Raw genomic sequence first — 6,706 nt, 5'->3', positions numbered from 1 at the left:
GGCGGAGCCGACGGGGTGGTTTGGTTTGGGTGGCTGGAGGAAGAAGAAGACAAGAGATAGAAGATACACGACAGATGTTGGATGTCAATCCAACGGCTGGTAGGCAGAATCGTTTGTTGACTGGCTAGTAAGTCGACACCACCTTGGATAGGCTATTTCCTCGCAGGTCCCAAATGTCAGAATCCAAATCTGTCACGGTCATGCAGCCCTTCCTATGAAAATTTACAGCCCATTTGATGTGCTAGTTGGAAATAAGTTTGTGGGTGCTGGTGGGGGCTAATCACATGGCTTTTGTAATGCACAGTGAGCTCAAGCAGCCGGTGAGAGTGATGTTATTTCCCTTGGTTGGGATTTGTTAGTTGTTACAATATTTCACTCTAAATTAAACGACTGGCAAGCCATTTGCCTTGCTTCAAAGAAAATATGACAGTCACAGCCGAGTTGAAAAGGGCAAGAACATCTAACTCCAGCTTACAAACTGTACAAAAGCACGAGGGTTAATTGTTCATCAGGTTTACAAAAAACCTAGGTTGAAAAGGGAAACAACATCTAACTCCAGCACTGTTTTTGGCAGTCACAGTCAAATGATCAGTCAGGTACATAGAATGAACACCCTGGGTCGTAAAATTTACTGGATTATGACCACAATATGTTGTAAATAGAAGCATGGCATGTTCATAAGCTCTTTTGCCCACCTGAAACTCCTTTTTTTGCTCTTCCACATACCCATCCGTCAAAACCATGCTGTTGATAAACTTAAGCCTGATGGATAATAGTAACCTCGCATTCAGCAGGAAGAATGTGACAAATCTAGTGTTTGCACGGTTGGCTACATATCGTTCTAGCGTTATTGTCTTCAATCGAATCTCATGAGAAGTGAGAAAATCCCGATGCTTACGAATCCACCGATTGGTTATAACTTTCTTACCCCGTCATGTTGCCTAAATAGACATGAAGATTGAAAACAGTTAAGGTCTAAAAAAAGGAGTGTCGAAAGAGCAACAACTGAACAGTTAATTCTAGTACACTATATGCGGGCTTCCAATGTGCGTGAAATTATCACCTTTATATACAACTTCTCCAGACATGGAAAGCATTGCATCAAGCCAATAATCTTGTTCAGATCAAAACTATTCATTTGGATATATAAGATCTTGACAGAATCCAGCACCATTGATAGGCCATCCATGGAGAAACTCTTCATTGAGCATAGAACATAATATTAGTACAAAATGTGTACTCCAAGATGACATATAACTTATGCGCAGAAATTTAAAATGCAGCTTATGGTTACAAGTGTAGATGATAATATAAAGTACCTGAAGAACTGTGGAGCCAAACACCATATTGAAATGAGCACATAGATCATGTATTACACCCAAGGTCTCCAGTTTAGGCGCAGAGAGGACGTTTATTTGCAATGGTGAATAACTAGAATCAATGATCAACCTTTGAAGTGAAGGGGCATCTTGGATGATGAGCTGCCTTCCGTCAAAACAAATTCCAATTCTTACAAGGTTAGGCGACTTTATTTGGAGACAACCGATTCTAACTGTGAAAACAAGCACCAAGCACTCCAGGACAGGGCAACTGGAGTGGATGATGTTGTGCAATGAGGCCTCCGATATACGAACCCGCACAAGTGAAAGTTTCTTCAGAAATGGGAGTCGAAGGTTTAGTACCAGATTCTCTAGTAGGTCGCACAGCACAAAGGTGGCGGTGTGGAGAGAGGAGGAAAACCGCGAGATAGACATCGGTGCCGAGGGCACATGTAGATGGCGTTCGATATCTGGTAGGTGATTTCCAAGGGAATAGTAGAACTCAAGTAGATATAGTTCTGCGAATTCAAGGGATTTCAGCCAGGCGTCCACCGTGCAGGGCATGGTATGCTTGCTCAGGTAGCATGACGGGATGCGGAGGCTCTGAACGGAGCCCTGGTGGGAGGAGATGATGGCTCTGGGGATTTCAAAATCATTGAAGAGAGATAACTGACGACAGTCGAGATTAAGGGGCACGTCACGCCATAGAGGGCGCCACCGAATTGAGAGGACTTGGGTGCGGCAGCAATCCTTGGTGGGGAGAGGCGAGATGATCTCCCCAAGGACGGCGTCCGGGAGATCGCTGATGCGGTCCACCCGAGATTCTACGGGTTCGTGGGATCCGGTGGGGCGGGGTCGCCGCTTCTCCCCGCACTGCTGGGTGCGGGATCTACAACAGGCGTCACCGCTGGCGGGAGCCTCATCTTCTTGGCGCTGGGGTCAGCCAACTCCATTTTCCTCGAGGGCGTCGCGTCGCGCTCACGGATTTGAGTAGAGTAACGAATGACGAGCCTCGTTATAGTGCGAGTGAAGAAGAAGGGGAGCTGGGGTTTTTCTGCAGTAGTGAGGAAGAAGGGGAGCTGGGGTTTTCTGTAGGAGTGAGGTGAGGAATTTGGGGCTACGAGTGGAGCGAGCTGACGTGAGGTGGGTGGGAGTGAGGAGGAAGAAGAATGCCCAGGTTTTTTTGGGGCGGTGTGCTGGGTGTGGGTAGCGCCTCTCATTCAGTAAATATATGGACTTTTGAATTGATTTTAATATTTACTAGGGTGGATGGGCTGTTTTGTCTTGGGCCCAGAATAACAATTACTACTAGTACAATGGAGACACTCTACAGCTACCCAGAAAAACAATTACTACTAGTATAGTGGATACAATACCGCTTTTGGCTCCTCCTAGGTCATCGAAACGTCTCCCTCTACTGAATGTTGTTATACTTTTGTTCACCGACATGCGGGCCATGCAGCGCGTGGGCCCAAATTCCATCCACCAAATTAGAAGGCAGTATGCAGGCGGAAAGTCACCCCGGTCGTAGAGCGGCAATAACGAGCCGTTGTATCACAAAACCCCACCTCCCCGCAGTCTAAGTTTGACGGACGAAGCAACCATCATTTCACTCTTTGTTGAATCCCCTTCTCCCTCACTGTCTTCAAGAAAGGCAACACTCGCATCTGCCTTTGTTCTTCTCTCCCAACGAAGGGAAGGTAAGCGGATCCGTGATGTTGGTATATTTTCGTTCAGACAAAAAAAAGAACTTTTGCAAAGCAGTAACGGATCCCCACTCTCTTTTTTGTTTCATTGTCATTACAATTGTGTTTTCCTTTCAGTGGACTCCTAGTATTCGTCAGTTTCATGATGGACCAAGGAGAACCAGGCAAAGATCTGCCAATATTGGAGCAGACGCAGGAGGCTGATCCCCACGAGACAGAGAGCTCCAAGAAGATGGAGGCAGCCACCGAGCCGACCCCAGATACGCTCATGACCACTACTGAGATGGTCAACGCCCCGTTTGAGGTTACAGCCCCCATGGCACTGCAGGAGCAGTTTTCCCCCTTCGAGGATGTGCCCCCCTGAGCTGCCCAAGGTGATTATCTTCTTTGCCGATCTTGATTGTGGTTTTTCATCTAAGTATGTGGTGATGAATAATGCAAAATTTTATTAGCTTCAATGCCATTCTATACATAGTGTTTTATATAACTTGTGTTTCTTATACTGGGAAGTACTTCAGAATTTGTTTATGTTTCAATTAGAGCCCTGATGCAGACAAGGATTGTGTGGTTGTACATGTCACTCGCTATGAGGCGGATGACCTGAATATACGCACTGGGAAAACAGAGTTTTTAGGCTGTTGGATCCTGGAAGCCATTTGCGCTTATACCAATGAAGAATTGTATTCCAGCCTCACTGTTGTCAGGCGTGTTGTCCAGGGTGTACTGAAGCACAAGAAGTTCAAAGCTACTCCTTCGTTTGTGAGGCATACTATTCTTGTCAAGCTTACGCAGGAAGATGACGTGGCATGCCTCCATAAACAAGTATATGAGTGGCAAGGCCACAAGGTTTTCTTCATGAAGGTTCATAGGATTGAGCTGCTGCCGGACGTCCTCGATGATGTTCATGGCAAGGTTCGTCTTGTGTCCAACCCAAATTAGATCGAGGCATGAAATACTTGCCCCAGCTAGTGTTTAATAGTAGTTTGGATTCTGTCTAATTATCCGAACCTTGCTTGTTATCGAGCCCTCTGGGGCTAGTATGCTATTTGAATCCGTCTATGGGAACTGCTGCTACTTTCGTGTGCCCATGAACCATCATAATTGTTGCCGAAACAAATGCGTCCTCACTAGTTTTATCATACGAGCAGTGTGTGTTTTGATGAAATAGAGTACTCGTTTGAGAACTGTGCATCGACGTATACATAAGTACTTGTAAACACTGTTGGTGCTACCCCACTTGTAAGCAGTTGTGCAAAACACGACACATTGGCTCAGCTCGCTTCAACACTAGGCTATCGACCAGCTAACAATCAACAATCTGTTGTCTGACATATAAGCAACCAAGTATCTTGTTATAATGGTTCATGCAGTTAACTGAGGCCACAATGTAAATTCCAAACATTCACACGCTAGTCCAGCGTTCATGTGGAACACTCACATTAAACCCGACTTCATAAAAAACTTGAAAAAAGCATAAGTTAAGCAATTTTATACATCTCAATGATTCATAGAACATAACAAACATATACTAGTTCACAGCAAAAGACAAAGTTGTGAGAAGGTTTACAAATCAGGAAAAAACAAGCAAGGCTTCTCTGAGCAAAGGGCCTCCCAGCAGGCTTAAATTTCCTGGAGTTCACTCCGGTTTTTTCTTGTTTCCACCATCCAGGGTTAGGTTCTCTCATTCCAGAATAACCAATTATAATTGTGTTCTCAGCTAGAATGCTGAACTGAACCATGTAGTGTACTGACCAGCTGAAATTCTTGTGCATTCCACTAAATTTAAGCACCGCTATTTGCAGAAATGAGCAGACCACAATGCCTCTTGTCCGCGCACCTGTCCAAAAAACCGCCGTGCAGCCGTGCCGGCTAGTCCTCGGTCCATGGATGAACTGGTAGAGAGTGCATTCCGGACTAGGATGCAGCTGTTTTCGCTCGTCCCTGCACTGCAATAAGGAAGTAAAACATACGAATCAACTTCTTTTATATTGCGTTGGTCATTCATTCTACCTAGTAACTACCAATGTAGGAATACCTGGAAGATGGGTGATTAGACAATGGCAATGAGGGATAGCCATCTCATTTTGCGCAGTTCTACTAACACTGAGGTGTGTGCTTTTGATTGCGCGGATAGAAACAATACGGAGACAGACATCCCGAAATGATATGGAGACAGACATCCCTGTTTGCGCAAATACGAAATACGGTTATTTAAACAATGACATATATTTGTAGTGGCGTATGATTAACATCAGCATCTATTGTGTTATAATTGGCACTAGATTTTTTATGAAAATGTCCTTACGTAAGTAGCATCACATCACATCAACACTGCCAGTAGATTAACATGCAGAACAATAGCATTAGTATTACTGTCATGAGAGTAGCACATGGTCAGTAAATGTGCAATCAAATTTGTGCAATTCCACTGGGATGAGGCAATGTTAGCGGTGTGAGGTTTAAGTGGTGAGACAGATGTGGTTGCCGAGAGCGGCAAACACTCAGGCAGCATGTCTGCATTTCTCCCATTTTTTATCTCCTCGGTGACATTTTCCTATGTGAGCACATGAAATCTAGACCTGCTCATTCTCATTTGCGTTGTCCCCCAACACCCGTCACTTTCTTTCCTTTTTCAACCAAGAGATAGGTCCACTTCCCCCACCCTTCGCCATCCACCATGCTTTCTTCGTCTTTTCAACCAAGAGACCGGTTGGGTAGCCAGTATCTACTACTTTCCCCCATTTCCTCTTAGAACCAAGTCCTAGATTCATGCTACAGCTTTCCCACTTTCTTCCCTATTTGAACCAACTCTTAGAGTCGACTGTATGAACTAGCTTTACCTCTAATAATAGTAAAAGTCTAGGTGGCTTTGGAACAGTGGATGGAAGTATAAAAAGATCCACATGAAGCCGAGTGGGGAGCTGGGGCAGTAGAGCAAGGCAGGTTTCGAAGGAATATATACCTGAGGGTCATCGGCATGTGGCAAAGACGGTGTCGGGAGGCTGCATCTTGGCCATAATACCACAGGGGGGAAGAAGGGGTCGGAGGCCCTCCGGAGCCGGCGCTCTCTCAGAGAGAACGGCACAGTCGCCGATCGGGACGCGCGGGCAGCCGTTAGTCTCCTGCCTCGCCGTAGACGACAGCGTGAACGATGCACCTACACCCCTGCCCCGGTCGAGGTTGTCTGGCCGGATTTGTGACCAGCCATGAGCTGAGAGAGAGTGTGGCCACCTATGTCTTTCTTAGATCCGGAGAGCATGAGAGAGTGAACGAGAGGAACCCTAGTAAAGCAAGCGCTAAGGCTCCTGCTTATATATATAGTGGAGTGATTTTATTGTACCGGCTTAAAAAAATGCCGTCCTACGTGTACCCGCGAGTGGGTGTGAGAGAACTAGTGTGTGCGTGCACCGCTTCTCTTCGTGAGAGTACAATATACTATGCCCAAAGAACGTTCGCGACAAGAGTAATAGTATAAGTGTGTGACGTGTGAGCTAAAATAAAATGTGTGCGACGTCTTTTGTTTTTAGAAGTTCCGAGGGTAGGGTGTGAAGAGCACATATGTGTGTGACATCTACCTGCAGATAGACGGTGGGTGCGAGAGGACTCGGGAGGGTGCTTGTGCGTGAGAGAGAGGGGGGCACGTATCAATGCAATGCATGTGTCCGTAAATCATTATCTGAC

The sequence above is a fragment of the Triticum aestivum genome, chromosome 3A, assembly GCF_018294505.1.
Source record: "Triticum aestivum cultivar Chinese Spring chromosome 3A, IWGSC CS RefSeq v2.1, whole genome shotgun sequence".
Taxonomy (NCBI): Eukaryota; Viridiplantae; Streptophyta; class Magnoliopsida; order Poales; family Poaceae; genus Triticum; species Triticum aestivum.
The sequence above is the reverse complement of the archived record's forward strand: the minus strand, read 5'-3'. Positions refer to the sequence as shown.